Below are 20,379 nucleotides of genomic sequence, written 5' to 3' on the forward strand. Positions count from 1 at the left end.
GGGATTACTCAGGTAACGGGTTGTCAGGGGCATAGGCAAAAGTGTAGTCTTAAGGACAAGTGGATATCGAAAACCAGGAAAACGCATATAACAATAAGGCTTGGTAAACAAACAGAGACGAGGCTGCTGAGCAGTTACTTCGCAAGCGGCTGCCGCTAACGAGGCCCTTATATAACTTTAGATGTCTTGCAGGTGTTCATAATTAGAACTCCGGTGAACTCGAGCACGGGCATGGCTAGGAAGTGTAGTCCTCTTCTGCCATGTCCCTGGGCGGCACTACACGTTGTGAACTGCAGCGCCGATTTCGCCGTGTCGTAACAGAGCCCCCCCCCCCCCCAAAGGGCTCACTCTGGGAGCTAAAGTCCTCCGAGGCCTCCCTCCCCTCCGGGGACCCGGTTTGTCTGGATGAGCCGCATGGAAGTCTTTACGCAGACCTGCATCTAGAACGTCTTGGGCTGGGACCCAGCACTGCTCCTCTGGTCCATAACCCTCCCAGTCTACCAGATACTGAAGTCCTCCCCTCCTCCATCTGGAGTTTAGAATGTCGCAGACACGGTAGGCTGGGCGGCCTTCAATCTCCAGCGGTTCCGATGGGGAGTCCTCCGGCACCGTTGTGGCCAAGGGCCCTGAGATCACAGGCTTGAGAAGTGAGATGTGGAAAGACGGGGCGATGTGACTGTGTCTTGGAAGGTCCAGACGATACGTGACCTCATTAATCTGCCTCAGAACTCGGAAGGGCCCAATATATTTAGGTTGAAGCTTTGTGCCCGGGAGGGGTGAATTTAAATATCTTGTGGAGAGCCACACCCTGTCCTCGGGTTGATAATCGGGGTGAACCCTCCGGCGCCAGTCGGCCTTTCGTTTGGCGGTGTGGGACGCCTGCACCAGCTGTTGGTGGGCGCGTTCCCAGACCTGTTCGCTCCGGCGGAACCACTCATCCACTGCTGGTGAGTCTGTGTGAGACGCGTTCCAGGGGAACAATGGTGGCTGGTAACCCAAGACACACTGGAACGGGATGAGCTGGGTAGCGGAATGCCATAGCGAGTTCTGGGCGTATTCCGCTCATGGTAGGAATTGGCTCCAGTCCCCTGGGTTGGTGGAGCAATAGGTCCGAAGGAACCGTATGACCTCTTGGTTGGCCCGTTCTGCCTGTCCGTTGGCCTGGGGGTGGTACCTGGAAGTGAGATTAACGATGACCCCCATCTTCCTCATAAAACTGGCCCAAACACGAGATGTGAACTGTGGACCCCTGTCAGTCATGATCTCCTCGGGGATGCCGAAGTAACGAAAGACATGTTGGAAAAGGAGTTCCGCCGTGGTGAAGGCGGATGGGATGGCTGGTAGAGGAATTAGGTGCAGGGACTTCAAAAACCGATCTACGACCACCAGTATCACGGTGTTTCCCTGTGACTTTGGCAAGTCATTTATGAAATCTATGGCCAGATGGGACCACGGACGTTCAGGTATGGGTAAGGGCACCAACCTCCCAGCCAATAGCGCACGTGGTCCCTTGGACTGAGCGCAAGAGGAACACGAGGATACAATGCGCTGAACCTCTCTGGGCATGTTGGGCCACCAGTACTTCTCGGCCAGCAGTTGGTACGTGCGGCAGGCCCCCGGGTGACCCGTGGCCAAAGTTGTGTGGGCCCAGGTGATGAGTTCGAGACGATATGGCTTTGGCACGAACTGTTTTTCGGGAGGACAGGCTGCCGGGATTCGTGACCTGGGGATACGGGCCAAGTTCTACTCTAGGGTCCACTCCAAGACGCCCACGATGCAGGAGGGAGGCACAATGTAACTCTCCTGGTCCGCCAGCCCCTCTGGGGCGTGAATACGAGACAGGGCGTCGTCCTTTGTGTTCTTTGAACCCGGGCTATAAGACAGGGTGAACTGGAATCTGGAAAAGAATAGAGACCAGCAGGCCTGACGAGGAGTGAGGCGTTTGGCGGTTCGCAGATACTCCAAGTTCTTATGGTCTGTAAAAATAACAAATGGGTCTACGGCCCCCTCCAGCCAGTGTCTACACTCTTCTAGGGCCAGCTTAACAGCCAGGAGTTCACGGTTCCCCACATCGTAGTTGCGTTCCGCTGGCGACAACTTCCGGGAAAAAAACGCCACGGGGTGCAACTGGGGTTTCTCTCCAAATCTTTGCGACAGAAAGGCTCCCACTCCCACTTCAAACGCATCTACTTCCATGACAAACGGCCTGGAGGGATCCGGGTGTCTGAGGATGGAGGCCATGGTGAAAGCCTGCTTAAGCTTCTCCAGAGCCTCCTGTGTGACTGGGGTCCAAAGAAGTTGCCGGGGCTTACCTTTCAGAAGGGATGTCAGGGGTTGCACTATTTTACTAAAGTCTCTAATGAATCTTTGGTAAAAATTGGTGAAGCCAAGGAAACGCTGCAACTCCCTGATGGTTCGCGGAGTGGGCCACTCCATGACCGCCTGAATCTTGTGCTGGTCCATGGCAACTCCCCTTGGGCTTATGACATACCCTAGGAAAGAGATCATGTGCTGGTGGAATTCGCATTTCCCGGCCTTTATGTAAAGCTGGTACTGCAGCAGGCAATGCAATACTTGCCGGACATGCTGGACATGCTCCTCCTGGGAGGTTGAATACACCAGAATGTCGTCTATGTAGGCGATAACGTACCTTCCCAGCATGTCCCGTAGAGCGTCATTGATCAGGTTCTGGAACACGGAGGGGGCGTTAGTGAGCCCATACGGCATAACCAAGTACTCATAGTGTCCAGAGGTGGTGCTGAAGGCCGTCTTCCACTCGTCCCCCTACCTAATACGGATCAGATTATAAGCACTGCGTAGGTCCAGCTTAGTGAAGATGGTTGCGGACCGTAACTGTTCCAAGGCTGAGGGGAAGAGAGGCAGAGGATACCGGTACTTTACGGTCACTTGGTTGAGGGCCCAATAATCACTGCATGGCCGGAGGCCCCCTCCTTTCTTCTCTACAAAGAAGAACCTGGCAGACGCAGGGGACGTGGAGGGTCGAATGTACCCCTGCCGGAGAGCTTCCTGGATGTACTCCTCCATGGCCTGCTGCTCCGCTTGGGAGAGCGGGTACACGTGGCCCCGAGGTGGGCTGGCCCCAGGTAGGAGGTCAATGGCACAGTCATAGGGTCTGTGAGGTGGGAGACAACTGGCTTTCTCCTGGCTGAACACCTCATGGAGGTCATGGTATTCTGGGGGGATCCTAATCAGGACAAGAGACAGGGGACTATCCACAGTCATGGTGGCCAAAGGGACTGTGGGACCCCCCAGACAATTCTGCAAGCAATACGAGGACCACTGGGTGAGTTGCTTGTCCGTCCATAGATCTGGGGATTGTGCCGTTCTAGCCAGGGAAGTCCGAGTATGACGGGGTGTCTGGTGGAGACCGTGAGGTAAAGGACCAGAGTTTTGTGGTGGAGGGCGCTAACTTGAAGACAGACTGGGAGTGTGCTGTGGGATATTATGCCTCCCCCTATAGGCGACCCATCTATGAATTGGAGTTCACGAGGACTGAGTAGGGGACGTATGGGGAGGCCGAGCTCCTGCGCCGTCTTCTCATCTATGAAGTTCTCCGCCACTCCGGAGTCGACAAGCGCTGAAAGAACAACAGAACGGCCTGACTGTTCTATCACGACTGGTAAAGAAAATATGTGTGATACATGTGACTGTTTTACACTCACCCAGGCATGACAAGGTGGGTTGTCCGTGCTTCTCTCGGTCCCTCGAAGCCTCCTGTGAGGGCATAGACGGACGACGTGGGTGCCTCACCGCAATAGAAGCACCAGGACTCGTTACGTCTTCTCTCCCTCTCCTCCTCACGGGTCCACGCCCGTCCGAGCTGCATGGGTTCGCTCGGTGTGACTTTCTCTGGTGGCAATGAACAATGTGGTACGGGGCGGTTGGTATGGCGCAGGCGATCCAGTCTTATGGTCAGATCCACGAGGTCATAAAAAGTTAGCTGTTCTCCCCGGCAGGCCAACTCTTGCAGTAACTCTGGATCTAGGCCACGACGGAACGCGGTCTTAAGGGCTGGTTCATTCCACCCACTCCGGGCAGCAGTAGTATGAAATTCTAGTGCGTACTCCCTTGCGGTACATGAGACCTGTCTAAGCTGCATGAGCTCGTCACCAGTCTCCCAGCCATCAGGAGAGTGGTCAAAGGCGCGCTGGAAACGGGCGAGGAAGTTTTCTAACGAAATTCTGACACCGCCTCCTCACTCCCACTCCGCCATAGCCCAAGCCAGGGCTGTTCCGGAGAGTAGTTCCATGAAATGGGTCAACTTACGGACCTCCGGCATATCCAGGTGGCTTTTGAAGAATAGCGCGCATTGTAACACGAAACCCTTGCATCGCGCCGGCTCCCCAGCGTATCTCTCAGGTTTAGGCAGAGGCGGTTTGTGCACAGCCAGCACCAGAATGTGCGCAGCCGGCGCCAGAATGTGCGTAGCCGGCGTGGGTTGAACATACGCTGAGGCAATCAGCGGTGGTGTCGTGAGAGCCGAGGGTGTTGCGATGGTAGATGCGGAAGCGCTCAATCGTGAAACTTCTGCACATAACGCAGATATCTCGTCCCGATACACCGCTAACATGCGGTTTTGGTCAAGGATGTAATGGTGCCACTCCGGGGTGCCTGCTGCCTCCATTGTACGGCGAAGTAATCTGTTACGAAACGCTGGCAGAGACAAACGCGGACAGACGAAGAGATAACGTGGGACGGACAACAGATGGGACACGGAACGAGATCAGAGTCGGGATTACTCAGGTAACGGGTTGTCAGGGGCATAGGCAAAAGCGTAGTCTTAAGGACAAGCGGATATCGAAAACCAGGAAAACGCATACAGTGAGGGAAAGAAAAATTTGAGCCCCTGCTGATTTTGTACGTTTGCCCACTGACAAAGAAATGATCAGTCTATAATTTTAATGGTAGATTTATTTGAACAGTAAGAGACAGAATAACAACAAGAAAATCCAGAAAAACGCATGTCAAAATTGTTATAAATTGATTTGCATTTTAATGAGGGAAATAAGTATTTGACCCCCTCTCAATCAGAAAGATTTCTGGCTCCCAGGTGTCTTTTATACAGGTAACGAGCTGAGATTAGGAGCACACTCTTAAAGGGAGTGCTCCTAATCTCAGCTTGTTACCTGTATAAAAGACACCTGTCCACAGAAGCAATCAATCAATCAGATTCCAAACTCTCCACCATGGCCAAGACCAAAGAGCTCTCCAAGGATGTCAGGGACAAGATTGTAGACCTACACAAGTCTGGAATGGGCTACAAGACCATTGCCAAGCAGCTTAGTGAGAAGGTGACAACAGTTGGTGCGATTATTCGCAAATGGAAGAAACACAAAAGAACTGTCAATCTCCCTCAGCCTGGGGCTCCGTGCAAGATCTCACCTCGTGGAGTTGCAATGATCATGAGAACAGTGAGGAATCAGCCCAGAACTACACGGGAGGGTCTTGTCAATGATCTCAAGGCAGCTGGGACCATAGTCAACAAGAAAACAATTGGTAACACACTACGCCGTGAAGGACTGAAATCCTGCAGTGCCCACAAGGTCCCCCTGCTCAAGAAAGCACATATATATGCCCGTCTGAAGTTTGCCAATGAACATCTGAATGATTCAGAGGACAACTGGGTGAAAGTGTTGTGGTCAGATGAGACCAAAATGTAGCTCTTTGGCATCAACTCAACTCGCCGTGTTTGGAGGAGGAGGAATGCTGCCTATGACCCTAAGAACACCATCCCCACTGTCAAACATGGAGGTGGAAACATTATGCTTTTGGGGTGTTTTTCTGCTAAGGGGACAGGACAACTTCACCACATCAAAGGGACGATGGACGGGGCCATGTACCGTCAAATTTTGGGTGGGAACCGCCTTTCCTCAGCCAGGGCATTGAAAATGGGTCGTGGATGGGTATTCCAGCATGACAATGACCCAAAACACACGGCCAAGGCAACAAAGGAGTGGCTCAAGAAGAAGCACATTAAGGTCCTGGAGTGGCCTAGCCAGTCTCCAGACCTTAATCCCATAGAAAATCTGTGGAGGGAGCCGAAGGTTCGAGTTGCCAAACGTCAGCCTCGAAACCTTAATGACTTGGAGAAGATCTGCAAAGAGGAGTGGGACAAAATCCCTCCTGAGATGTGTGCAAACCTGGTGACCAACTACAAGAAACGTCTGACTTCTGTGATTGCCAACAAGGGTTTTGCAACCAAGTACTAAGTCATGTTTTGCAGAGGGGTCAAATACTTATTTCCCTCATTAAAATGCAAATCAATTTATAACATTTTTGACATGCGTTTTTCTGGATTTTTTTGTTGTTATTCTGTCTCTCACTGTTCAAATAAATCTACCATTAAAATTATAGACTGATCATTTCTTTGTCAGTGGGCAAACGTACAAAATCAGCAGGGGATCAAATACTTTTTTCCCTCACTGTATAACAATAAGGCTCAATAAACAAACAGAGACGAGGCTGCTGAGCGGTTACTTCGCAAGCAGCTGACGCTAACGAGGCTCTTATATAACTTTAGATGTCTTGCAGGTGTTCATAATTAGAACTCCGGTGAACTCGAGCGTGGGTATGGTTGGGAAGTGTAGTCCTCTTCCGCCACGTCCCTGGGCGGCACTACACGTTGTGAACTGCAGCGCTGATTTCGCCATGTCGTAACACTTACACTGGTACAACAACAGTTTGTTTCATATTGGCTCATTTCTGCCAAAAAAAAATACTCTTTTTTTTTTTGGAAGGAAAAGGAAGTTCCAACTCTTAAAATGTGGCTGACAGAATGAACTGGTACATTACATTTAGAAAGAATTAGGTATATCTTAAATGAAAATTTTGTTATTTGACAAAATCTGGTCCCCTTTTATTTATTTTCTTCAAACTGGTGATTAATGTTTTTATATCTTCATTTTCGGCTCTTACTATTGGATAGCACTGTTGGGTTTAGTTTTTGGGTGGGATTTAGGTGTGTTTTCTGTCTGGTATGTAATTGAATGTTTTGGGGTTTTTTTTTTCCTTCTCTCTTTCTCTCTCTATTTATTTGAATCTTTAGTATTTTTATCTGAATCTTTGTTTCATGTATTTTTCTTATAGTGTAAGTTTGATTTGATGCATTAAAAGAAAAGGTGACGTGGCAATTAAGCGGGTTGCATGATATAAAAATGGCAGCCCATAACCGTGCCCCCTTATTCCCTCATTCCCTTCTCAGGGAACAGGGTTACATGCATAACCCAGACATTACAAATTATCTTCTGCTAAAATTCCAAATAAAAACATTTTAACACATAAGATTAGGCCTCATTTATATATATTTTAGTAAAATTGGATTTTGCTAATTTTTGGTTACTTTCTAAATGCCTTTCACCCATAAATTACCAACACATTCACAGCACAGTGAATGTACAGTTAGTGATGCCCACAAATCCAAATCTCACATAGCTGAAAATGACAAAAAAAAAATGGCAAAAACACACCCTAAAAATGGTGTGCTCTAAATGTTTCAGTAATGCAGATTAGCCATTGAAGGATGTCGGCCAACACAGACACACGCTAACTCTTCCTCCAACTCCTTTTATATGGTTCCATTTCTTTTGTCTTAATTGAAAAGCTAGTCTTATTTTTCTTAATTGATAGATTAATTTTGGATTTCTTTCTTTCATATATTTCACATAAGTCATATATGAAAATACCTAGTTTCACTAAATGTTCATTAAAATTGTGTGCACAATTGAAATAAAAAAAAAAACAGGAGCTTTCATAGCATATGAACATTTTTCTGAACTAAGTGGAATTTCATGAATACGTGAATAGCCTACACAATTGCATATGTCTGTAGTAAACTTTTCAATATTTTGAAGAGCTTGCAATGTTTCAAAATTACTGCAGATTTTCCGCAGCTTTTGGCCAACACGCATCATGTGACATCATCACAATGCGCATTCAGCCAAAGCCCTCTTCAATTCAAGTGCGTTGAACATGAGTACAGCTAAAAGGTTTTATTCATCAACAAACATCACTTCGAAAGACAATGCAAAACAATGTTGTGCAATTGCAATTTCGCCAATTCAAGTCACTTTCCACAAAAAAAACCCCACAAAAAACTCAAAAAGCTTGAAAATTTTGAAAAAAGCCACAACAAAATCAAACATCAATCACAAAATAACTCAGTGATATCCTGTATGGACTGATTAATGGAAAATATGTTATTTGAGCTATTTATATATATCTTCTTCTGTCATTGGCTAATAGTGATTTCTTTCTGTTTCCCAGTGAACCTCTCAACAGTTTTTAGACAGTTGAATTTAATTTTATTTTATTTTATTTGCATAGCGCTTCTATCAAGAAACATTGTCAAAAAGCAGCGTTACAGAAATTCATATTTAGACATATTTAAGACAAAATTACTTAAAACGTAACCTAACATGTTCTGTATGATGCCACATAGTGGCAAATCAGTACAGTAAACAGTTGTAGAAGACTGAATGGAAACAGAAATAAATATGTTGAAATGTTATTCAGTATAAGCATATTATGAATAGGAGTCCTGGGATAAGCATATGACAGTCTTTATGATTACAGCAGCAGTAAAAAATCTACAGTTTAGATCTACAAAGCTACAAATCACTGACTGAAGCAAGGGTCAGTCTTTAACATAGACTGTTTTTGGGTATCTGTGTTTGTTAATACACAATAGAAAACTGCAAGACCTCAAGCAGAAGTAGAGCATCAGGATTAGTCAAACAGGTATGGAGGGAGAGAAAGCCACAGCAGCAGAAGAGTGTCAGAACGCATACTGCTCGACAGAGGGAAAGGAGAGATTATTAGGTATGCTCTTATCCTGTAGTGGTTTAAAAGAGTGTACATTATGATACCCTTTTGAAACCACTGTAGAAAGGCACAGAGTAAAATAGTTCATATGTGGTACACGCTCTCGAAGAATGTCCTTCAACATGGAAGAAAAGAGGATTTCTTTCTGCAGAAAAAAAAAATCCTTAGTCCAAGCTGAGCCGTTGAAATTCATTTTCCTCTCTGATGTATACAGTGCATCTGGAAAGTATTCACAGCGCTTCACTTTTCCCACATTTGTTATGTTACAGCCTATTCCAAAATGGATTAAATTCATTATTTTCCTCAAAATTCTACAAACAATACCCCATAATGACAATGTGAAAGAAGTTTGTTTGAAATCTTTGCAAATTTATTAAAAATAAAAGACAAAAAAAGCACATGTACATAATTTGAGTTTGATGCTATAAGCTTGGCACACCTATTTTTGGGCAGTTTCTCCCATTCTTCTTTGCAGGACCTCTCAAGCTCCATCAGGTTGGATGGGGAGCGTCGGTGCACAGCCATTTTCAGATCTCTCCAGAGATGTTCAATCGGGTTCAAGTCTGGGCTCTGGCTGGGCCACTCAAGGACATTCACAGAGTTGTCCTGTAGCCACTCCTTTGTTATCTTGGCTGTGTGCTTAGGGTCATTGTCCTGTTGGAAGATGAACCTTCGCCCGAGTCTGTAGCAGTCTGTGTCTGAATTTACCACAGGTGGACTCCAATCAAGTTGTAGAAACATCTCAAGGATGATCAGTGGAAACAGGATGCACCTGAGCTCAATTTTGAGTGTCATGGCAAAGGCTGTGAATACTTATGTACATGTGCTTTTTTTGTTATTTACTTTTAATAAATTTGCAAAGATTTCAAACAAACCTCTTTCACTTTGTCATTATGGGGTATTGTTTGTAGAATTTTGAGGAAAATAATGAATTTAATCCATTCTGGAATAAGGCTGTAACATAACAAAATGTGGAAAAAGTGAAGCGCTGTGAATACTTTCCGGACACACTGTAGTTCAGATCTCCTCTGCTTTCGCTCTTCTGCACATTCACTCAGATCCTAATATCAGTTGTTACTGACCATTCCAAAGTCAAAAAACCAAGGCAATAGGTCCTTTTCTGTAATGGCACCGAGGCTTTGGAATAGCCTGCCACTCTCAATTATGGTAGAGTGAGTTGTCCACTAATCGTAGAGTTGGCGGTTCGATTCCTGGCCCACATGACTCCACATACCGAAGTGTCCTTGGGCAAGACTCTGAACCCCACGTTTCTCCCTATGGCAAGTTATCACCTTGCATGGCAGCTCTGCATCAACTGGTGTGTGAGTGTGTGTGAATGGGTGAATGAGACACAGTGTAAAGCGCTTTGGATAAAAGCGCTTTATAAGTGTAGACCATTTACCATTTGGTCAACACTTGTGTTGTTTTAGATGTGCTATATAAATAAATATGACTTTGACTTTGACTTTGATACATCAGAGAACAGCTTCAGTCACATGTTTAATGTTGAAAGCACATCAGAAAACTATCTTTCAAGCTGGGCCTTCTGCTTGGAGATCAAGAAATCTCCAAGAGGAAGCAGCTGCCAAGGTGGCAGTCAGTTACACTCCTTCATGGGAATTTTCACCATAGCCAGGCTGCTGAGAAGCGCCAACAGACAGAGTTCCTTTATGCTTCATTTCCCTATGGCTTTGGGTTAGTGTTATGTATCTCATTCATTTCCCAGGGTCCAGTTCCATCTCTTCTGTGTATCCTGCTTTGTCTTTGTCTTTCACCAGCATACTGGTGCCTGCCACATCATTAGCCAGTTAGCACTGTGTTTTGCTCTGCTTATGTGCATCTTATTGTGGATTTTGTACTTTGTATCTGTGTTCTCTGTTCATATGCTTTATTCCATAGTCCATTATTTCATATCTGAGATTTTCCAATCCTTTATAATTTTAAAATTTTATATATATATATATATATATATATATATATATATATATATATATATATATATATATATATATATATATAATCAATGGGGGGGAAATTACTGTAGTATTATATCATATAGTCATGTATATTTCTAAATAGTAACTCACTGAGAAGCAGGGATTGGCTATATTTTGGTTAGGGAGTCTGTCATTTTACATGGATTCACCAATCCACTGCAGTGTGAATTATTTTTGCTACAGACTCTGGGATCTTGGCCAAGCAAAATGGCTGGCAGGGAGCTCCTTTCCCTTGAATCTGAGAACTGTCAAGTTGTCAAATGATGAATTTGATCTCAGGAGATCACCCTGGAAATGTTTGAACAATGTTTTGGAAAAATGCCCCATGCTAATTTTTCTTATAGCTGCACCAAACACATCAGACTTACATAATGTTTTCAGCTCAGTGAATCTTACAAAACTTGATGACTGTTTATTGGCGTAGGAGTCAGACGGAAATGAGGGTAGCAACTCAATAATAGTGCAGCTTGGAAGAATCCTATGCTTCCAATTCTGCCAGAAATACCAGCTGAATGCTCCACTTGCACAGTGTTATAAACAAATATATGCTGCACCAAATACAATATTCAAAAATAACTCAGAAATTTGTTTAAACCTGGATGTTGATATCATTGCATCACTGGTTTAGAAAACATGCCTTCAATGCAGTCATCCATCCCATAAGCTACAAAAACAAAGCAATGTTGTGTAGTTCATTGAACCAATTTATACTGTATCTTCACATAAGGGACATATCCATCCATCCACTTTCTGTACTACTTATCTTACACAGGGTCATGGGGAGCCTGGAGTCTATCCTAGGGGACTCTGAGCACAGTGTGGGGGACACCCTGGACAGGGTGCCAACCCAGTGCAGGTCACAATCGCACACATTCACACACTACAGACAATTTGGAAATGACAATTAGTCTACAACACATGTCTTTGGACTGGGAGAGGAAACCTCCAAAGTACAGGGAGAACATGCAAACTCCACACACACAGGGCAGAGATAAGAATCGAACCCCAACCTCAGAGCTGCAAGGCAAATGTGCTAACCACTAAACCACTGTAAGGGACACATGTGTATCCATTCCACATCTCTTCCAGTTAAGTTCCTTTCTATAAATGGTAAAAGAATAGAGCAATGGCAAGCTTCATTTTTAGTCAAGAAAACTAATGTCCATACATACAGCAATTTCAATGGAACATGAGATGATAGGACAGTGTAAACTATATAATCCATAGACAAGACAGTGGAACAATGAACAAACAGTGCATTTATTCACTTACTTCTGCGACTCTGTGCTGCTCAACCATAACACTGTTGTAGATTATATTATATTAGAATATACTTTTTTATATTACATTAGAATATATTTTCACACAAGTGGAAAATAAGTAGAGAATTGGTGTGTAGAGCAGGAGTTAACTTTTGAAAGATATGAAACATGAGCCATCAAGTTGGTGTGGATTGAAAGATATGTTTAAATGAAAGATGATCTGTTCCCAGAGACAGCCACCTAAAACATTTTTTAAATGCCTTTAATTTTTAGTAGATCAGCTTTGTAATTTCCACAATGCTTTAAGCAAGGGAAGAGTTCCAGATGTCCTGCCCCAAGGTGAGTGAGAAATAGCCATAGATAAGTGTTGTGTGTATATATAATCTCCAAGAGAGATTAAAGCTTCATTGTGCCATTTTTTATATAATACTTTGACAGCTGCCTGAGTCATGCCTGAAGGATCTGAAAAGTTTGGAAGCTACATTTGAAACTCTGCAACAAACAGGTAAAACGAGCCCTGAAACAGCTGACTGGTATAAATTACCAAATGTAATTGCAGAGCATAACCACCTTTCATGTCTCATCTATATGTGGCTTCATCTTGAGGGTTCGAAATATGAAAATATAAAGATATCTTTGTGTTGTGTGGTTTTATGGAATATAATTGTAATTAGAACAGACTGTACGTTTAGATACAAGCTATTTTGATGCATGGATACAATGAAAGTATAGTAATGCATGGATTCAGTGCATTCTTGTACTTGTACATTTATGTACTACCCAACAATGAATATTTTACTTATATTCATCACATAAGCATCCTGTGATAAATATAACAAGACATATTATTTGAAGGGAGTAAACAATTTCCTTTAATAAAAGACAATTTGCAGACTCCAATATGATATACTTCAGAACTAATCAGAGTGCTCACTGTATTACACACATCTCAAACCTCTGTAACATTTGTCAAGTGATCGCTGAAGTGAATACGATGCAAGCTGTATGTAACCTAGAGCTCAAGATGGGATGTTTCTTCAGAAGAAGGCTGGAAATAGATTTGAAATATCTTGTAGGCTTCATTGCACATCTTCAAACCAATGTGAAGATACAAGGTGTCACGTATCAAGAAACTCTGGACTCCACTTCCCATCAGCCACTGCACTGCTCTAGTTGTCACATGACCACCTGCACCTGATTCACGTTTTGGTTAATGAGCACTCATGTGTATATATAGTCCTGGTCTGCACTATGTGCTTGTCTTTCGTTGTCTTAGACTCTGATTGGTTATGTCTTGGTGTTTTGTTTCATGCCACAGTGTTATTCCACGTTGTCTTTGTTTCTTAGTACGTTTATTTCAATAAATGTCATTATCTGCACTTGCTTCTGGCTCAACCTCGATTCGTGACAGACGGCGTGTCCTGGCGTAATCCATTACGAATGCCGGGTGTGGCCTGGTGCATGGTCTGTCCAGCTGCGGCAGGCCTAGCATGTGGTTATTCTGCGCGAGCAGTTCATCTGTCCTTCTTCCCTGCTCCAGCAGTCCTAAATACCACTCCGCATATGCTTCAAACCAGGCATCCATCGTGGGGATCTGCTGCTTCTGATAGTTGGTCTTTTGTTCTGTCACGAATCGAGGTTGAGCCAGAAGCAAGTGCAGATAATGACATTTATTGAAATAAACGTACTAAGAAACAAAGACAACGTGGAATAACACTGATTGATGGAGCAATTCTGAGATGGTTTCTGGCAGGTTCTCCAATCTCTGTGGATGACTTATGAAGCTCTGTTAGTGACCTGACCAAAGCCATTCTAGGTCAGTTCACACTTGTGTATTCTGATTCATTGTACATCTCTATACATCTGATTCTCCTATGATCTAGCCATGATGCAAGAAATTGTTGCTGACAGCAAAATCATGACTAAATTATTTAAAATCATACAGTGTAGGTCTGGCATAATAAACTTGACAAATAACCTGACAAAATTATTATTCTGATTATACTGTCCAGTGAATTGATTCTGGATTTTATGTCTGCCAGTGTCAACAAGAATTTTTCTGTCCTTCAAAATTCTTAACTTTCATTTGTTTGGTGCCTCAAAGTTATTGGAGAGTAACAAAAAGTTATCACAGACTAACAAGTTATTAACAGACTATAAACAATTCTTAGCACTTATTATTTATTATCATGAGTAAAAGGTTTAATACGTGCCCTATGAGATGTAATAATGCACCCTGAACTAAACTCTGTGAGCTTTGAACATTATAAAATATGAAACCATTCCGAAGGCCAAGTGCAGAAGGCCGAGTGGATTTGAAAAGGTATGGTGGTTTTGTGGTCTTTGTGTTTTCAGACTGAATGATTAAGGCCTGTAGAATCATCCAGTCAGCATTGTGAAGAAAATAAAGAACCCAGATTCTCTGCCTCTGTAATTGGAAAAAAATTAACGAAACCCCTGATTCTGGCCAGATAGAATTTAACAAAGCTCCTAATTATCAGAAGCAGATGACTTATTGATTACAAGTCTTGATTAATGTGTGGTGTGCTGATGAGATTGTGGGTTGCTTCCGTAATCAGGGGATTTTGGAGGCTGTGGTTACAGGGCTTGGGGGACTGAAGTGTGTGATGAAAGGTCAAGATTGAATTAAAGAGACATGAGAATCATGAGTCAGGGTAGCTGCTGGCTCAGTGAGCAGGGGCAGGTGGAAAATAAAAGCAGAGGAACTCTCCTCAGTGGTGTACATTTGGGGGCACCAAGCCGCCAGGCAGCATATATTACTTGCAGATGAGAAGAAGCTGCATTAAAGATTTAACTGCAATGAGACTTCAACAGGATGTTTGAGGCCTGGGATGCATAGAGGCCTCATATAAAGAAACTGAGATTCGGATGTGAAAATTTAATCATATCTTGCAGTAGTTATTTTAGTTCAGGGAGATTGAAACCATAAACCATAAAACATGATGTGACTAAAGCTGCCTTGGATGCAAAGATAAAGCACCCTTCATTAATGAATTGCATTAATCAGGCAGAAAGCTTGTCATGTCTTGGTACAACAACTCAGGAGACAGTTTCACCACCTCTGAACCACATAAATTCTATAGAGCCAGGAGATGAAGTCAGGGCTGTTTTTGAGCATTAGAGGGCCCTAAGCCACTAACCAACTCAGGGACCCCTCCTGCACACCAGTCATATAATTTTGCATGCAAGAATGAACAGAATTATTACTTCATTATCTTCACTGAGGGGTACAACAATTTAATGAACAATAAAATAAAATCTAATGAACTAATGATACTAGATACTAGCTAACTCTAGATCAGGGGTGTCAAACTCAAATCCTGCCCAAGTCACATCTGCATTTTTGTGAGACCCTAACATATTCTTTCAACTAACACCAGTACATTTACATTTACATTTATTCATTTAGCAGACGCTTTTATCCAAAGCGACTTACAAATGAGGAACCTGGACTCTGAAATTAGGAATGGATGTTTCTAGAAAAAAGAAGGGCTAACAGAGACTGTTAAAATGTATTCACTATTAAATAATAACATTTATTATTAGTATTAGTATTATTTTTAAATTAATGCATTACTTTGTTTAATCACTTTTTATTATATACCTACTGCTATGATGTGGGCTTTGGTGTGCGGGCCTTGTGTGGGCTCTAGATACTAGCTGATTAGCTAATTAGCCACTATTGTCTTATTACATCAACAAGCAGAAACAAACAAGCAAAAAAAAGTGAAGATAAATTGCTAATTCCTACTATTTTTTTGGTCCATTTCTCCTCTTCTTCTGTTCTCTTTTTGCAAATTTTAGCCCCTGATAGATATAAATACTTCATGATCACCACATCACAATCTTCTTCAGGCTACATCAGTCAAGTTAATTACCTATTCTTTTCACATCACAAGGGGTCTCCTGGACGGCATGATACACAAACCTCTTCAGCAAATGACAGTCTGCTTTTTTGCATATCCATTTTAAAAATCGTGGGGCCCCCTGGTGGTCCAGGGGCAATAAGCAACTACTTATATGGCTTATAACAGCTGGGTGTCAGAGGCTTGCGTAATACTGTGTCTCAGCTGTTGAATTTGATCTCATGCTATGATTGCATTACCAGGTTACAAGTGACACAAATCAGAATTTCTGCTTTAATGTGACACAAATCTGACTTGTGAATTTTCAAGAAAGACAGATCTGAAATGAGAAAAAAAAAAATGGAATTGTGCAATGAAGCTTGTAATGTGAAGTTGCCTCAGTTTCTTGTGTAGAACTGGGTCTAAGCTTTACATAAGCATTTTGGGCTTGGCTCATATGCATAGCTCATTATGAATAGCCTAAGCCATGCTACTGAATCCGCTGACATAAATGTATTTACATTTATTCATTTAGCAGACACTTTTATCCAAAGCGACTTACAAATGAGAAAATACAAGCATATGATATATCAAGCAGAGAACAATACAAGTAGTGATACCATACAAGATCTGTTAATTGAGTTCCAGAAGAAGCAAATTGTGCAGAGTAGAGGTGTAAGTGCCAGAGTATTTTTTAAATTATTATTATTTATTTATTTATTTTTTATGGGTTGGTTAGGTGTTCACGGAAGAGGTGGGTCTTTAGCTGTTTTTTGAAGATGGTGAGAGATTCTGCGGTCCGGATTGAGGTTGGAAGTTCATTCCACCACTGAGGAACAGTTAGTTTGAATGTTCTTGAAAGGGACCTTGAGCCACGCTGAGTAGGTACTACTAAGCATCGGCCGTTGATTGATCGCAGAGTACTTGAGGGAACGTAAGCCTTCAGGAGAGAGTTGAGGTAGGAGGGTGCTGTTCCAGACAAGGTCTTGTAGGTTAGCATCAAGGCCTTGAATTTGATGCGGGCGGCTACAGGAAGCTAGTGGAGGGAGATGAAGACCGGTGTGACATGGGTTCTCTTGTGCTGGTTGAAGAAGCTGGCATGCTGCTGCATTCTGAATCATTTGAAGGGGTTTGATGGAGCTGGCCGGGAGGCCCGAGAGTAGTGAGTTGCAGTAGTCCAGTTTTGAGATAACAAGAGCCTGGACTAGTATTATGAGCTTGATTATTATGAGCTTGAATTATGTTATGTACCCCACTACACAAGGCCAAGAGCACGCTTGATATAACTGATATAGATATAGTCGCAGTTTGGCTGTATTGGCTTTGCAATATTTTTGCAAGCCTGAAAATCAATAAACCAGCTTTGGGTTTACTGCATACATAAATGATGCACTGTGAAGGTGGTTTACATATTCAAGTTAATACTGCACACATTTTATGGTACCATATGCACAAAGCAAAGCATTTTTTTGCAATGGCAAAAGTTACAAGCTGTGTGTATTTAAAGTCTGTATATGAATCCTGTTTGTCTTCTGTGTGCAGCAGTGTGAAGCAGTGTGACAGGACATTTATATGCATGTGTGTGAAATAAATAGAGATTCTTCTTTGTGGCGCTGTTACTTTTCTTATTTTTGTTTTAGATTTGGTGCAGGGACTGTTAGGTAGCTAAGGGGGATTTAGGACCTGTCGGAGTAGAGTTATCACTACAGAGCTGGATATAGATGAAAAAAGTGGCACAAAATATTTGAGATGGATTTTTTTTCAGTTGTTTACTCTGTGAACTGTGAATCAAATTGATTTACTCACTTTTATAATTACAGGTTCCCTGGTGGCAATGCTCTCACCTCGAACCAACGCCAGCCACTGGAGGGCTGCACAAGCCAGTGTACTCTCAGTGCTGGTCCCAAGCTCGGAAAATGGAAATGGTTGCTTCAAAACTTGTACCAGAATCAAAAGATGCAGACAGGTGATCTGCTGTAGCGACCGTGAACAGGAGCAGCCAAAAGAGGGGAAACAAAATACTGTATATACAGCTGCTGATCTGTGGACCTACGCTCTATCTATCTATCTATCCATCTATCTATCTATCTATCCATCATTTCTCACTGGTGTGTATATGTTATACAGTATCTCACATAAGTGAATACACCCCTCACATTTATGTAAATATTTGATTATATCTTTCAATGTGACAACACTGAAGAAATGACACTTTGCTACAATGTAAAGTAGTGAGTGTACAGCTTGTATAACAGTGTAAATTTGCTGTCCCCTGAAAATAACTCAACACACAGCCATTAATGTCTAAACCGCTGGCAACAAAAGTGAGTACACCCCTCATTTAAGTGAAAATGTTCAAATTGAGCCCAAAGTGTCAATATTTTGTGTGGCCACCATTATTTTCCAGCACTGCCTTAACCATCTTGGGCATGGAGTTCACCAGAGCTTCACAGGTTGCCACTGGAGTCCTCTTTCACTTCTCCATGGCGACATCACGGAGCTGGTGGATGTTAGAGACCTTGTGCTCCTCCACCTTCCGTTTGAGGATGCCCCACAAATGCTCAATAGGGTTTAGGTCTGGAGACATGCTTGGCCAGTCTATCACCTTCACCCTCAGCTTCTTTAGCAAGGCAGTGGTCATCTTGGAGGTGTGTTTGGGGTCGTTGTCATGCTGGAATACTGCATATTGATCATGCTCTGCTTCAGTATGTCATAGTACATGTTGGCATTCATGGTTCCCTCAATGAACTGTAGCTCCCCAGTGCCGACAGCACTCATGCAGCCCCAGACCATGACACTCCCACCACCATGCTTGACTGTAGGCAAGACACACGTCTTAAAAGATATAATCAAATATTTCCAAAAAGTGTTCTCACTTTTTGAGATACTGTATGTATATCCATCTTAGAAAGTTCTTTCTGCTGACTTTACAGCAGACTGTTCAAAAATCATCTTTCTGACAAAATGAGATGCCTCTTTCTGGGTTTTTTCTTTTTTTTTAAAAAAAAATAATAATTTCCATTTAATTTTATTTTCTAGAATTTAAAAAAAAAAATTCTTATTTTTTTATTTGGCCACCCCAAGTGCCGATCTTATAGTGAAAAACCTTCAGAAAAACTAGCTCCTTTATAGATGTTAACACTTGCCTTGTGTCACGAATCGAGGTTGAGCCAGAAGCAAGTGCAGATAATGACATTTATTGAAATAAACATACGAAGAAACAAAGACAACGTGGAATAACACTGTGGCATGAAACAAAACACCAAGACATAAACAACCAGAGTCTAAGACAACGAAAGACAAGCACATAGTGCAGACCAGGACTATATATACACATGAGTGCTCATTAACCAAAACGTGAATCAGGTGCAGGTGGTCATGTGACAACTAGAGCAGTGCAGTGGCTGATGGGAAGTGGAGTCCAGAGTTTCTTGATACGTGACAATATCATCATGCTATTGGGTTGCTTCTCAGTGGCAAGGACAGGGGGACTGGTCAGAATTAAGGGAAGGATGAATGCAACCATATAAAAAGAGGTCCTTGTAGAAAACCTGCTTCAGAGAACATTAAACCTCAGACAACTTTTAGCATAAGAACAAGCAGAAGATTACAACCAAGACAATGATGGAGTGGCTTTGGAACAAGTCTCTGAATGTCTTTGGGTGGTCCAGCCAAAGCCTAGACTTGAATCTCACAGAGCATCTGTGGAGTTCACAGATGCTCCCCATCGAATCTGACTGACCTTGAGAGTATCTACCAGGAAGAATGGGAGAAACTGCCACATATACTAAAGTTGGAACAATACAGAGAAGATTAGCATGAACCTTGTGCAAGGATGACACGCAAAATCATGAAGCATTACCAAATCCCAGTGTGTAAAGCTTGTAGAAACTTACCCAAGAAGGCTGAAAGCTGTAATTGATGACAAAGTTGCTACAAAGTACTAAATAAATGGTCTAAATGCTTATCTAAATGAGAGATTTCAGTTTTTTAATGAATGGTCAAAAAAAAAAAAAAAAGAAAAACTTGTTTTGCTTTGTATTTATAGGTTATTGTGTGTAGATTAATTACCAGATAAGTACATTAAATACATTTTAATTTAAATCTATACCACAATAATTTGTGCAAAATGGGTATATATATATATATATATATATATATATATATATATATATATATATATATATATATATATATATACATATATAAAATATTAGCAAAAAATGATTGTCCCTTTTTCAGGAGAATGTATTTTATGGATAATTTTGTAAAATCCAACTAAGTTTTACAGATCTTTATTGGAAAGGGTTTAAACAATGTTTTTCATAATAAACAATTATTGCACATGCCCCTGTGGAACAGTCCTTAGGACACTAACAGTTATACAGACGGTAGGCAATTAAGGTCACAGTT

The 20,379-nt window shown here is 42.5% G+C and overlaps 1 non-coding gene across 1 annotated transcript; it reads left to right on the forward strand.

Annotated features, from left to right (window-relative positions):
• The first annotated feature begins 19,731 nt into the window (after nt 1–19,731).
• On the forward strand, nt 19,732–19,836 carry LOC128606190 (U6 spliceosomal RNA). Its single transcript, XR_008385648.1, has one exon. It is a non-coding gene; the product is annotated as a U6 spliceosomal RNA (small nuclear RNA).
• The last annotated feature ends 543 nt before the right edge of the window (nt 19,837–20,379 follow it).

The sequence above is a fragment of the Ictalurus furcatus genome, chromosome 3 (assembly GCF_023375685.1).
Source record: "Ictalurus furcatus strain D&B chromosome 3, Billie_1.0, whole genome shotgun sequence".
Lineage (NCBI taxonomy): Eukaryota > Metazoa > Chordata > Actinopteri > Siluriformes > Ictaluridae > Ictalurus > Ictalurus furcatus.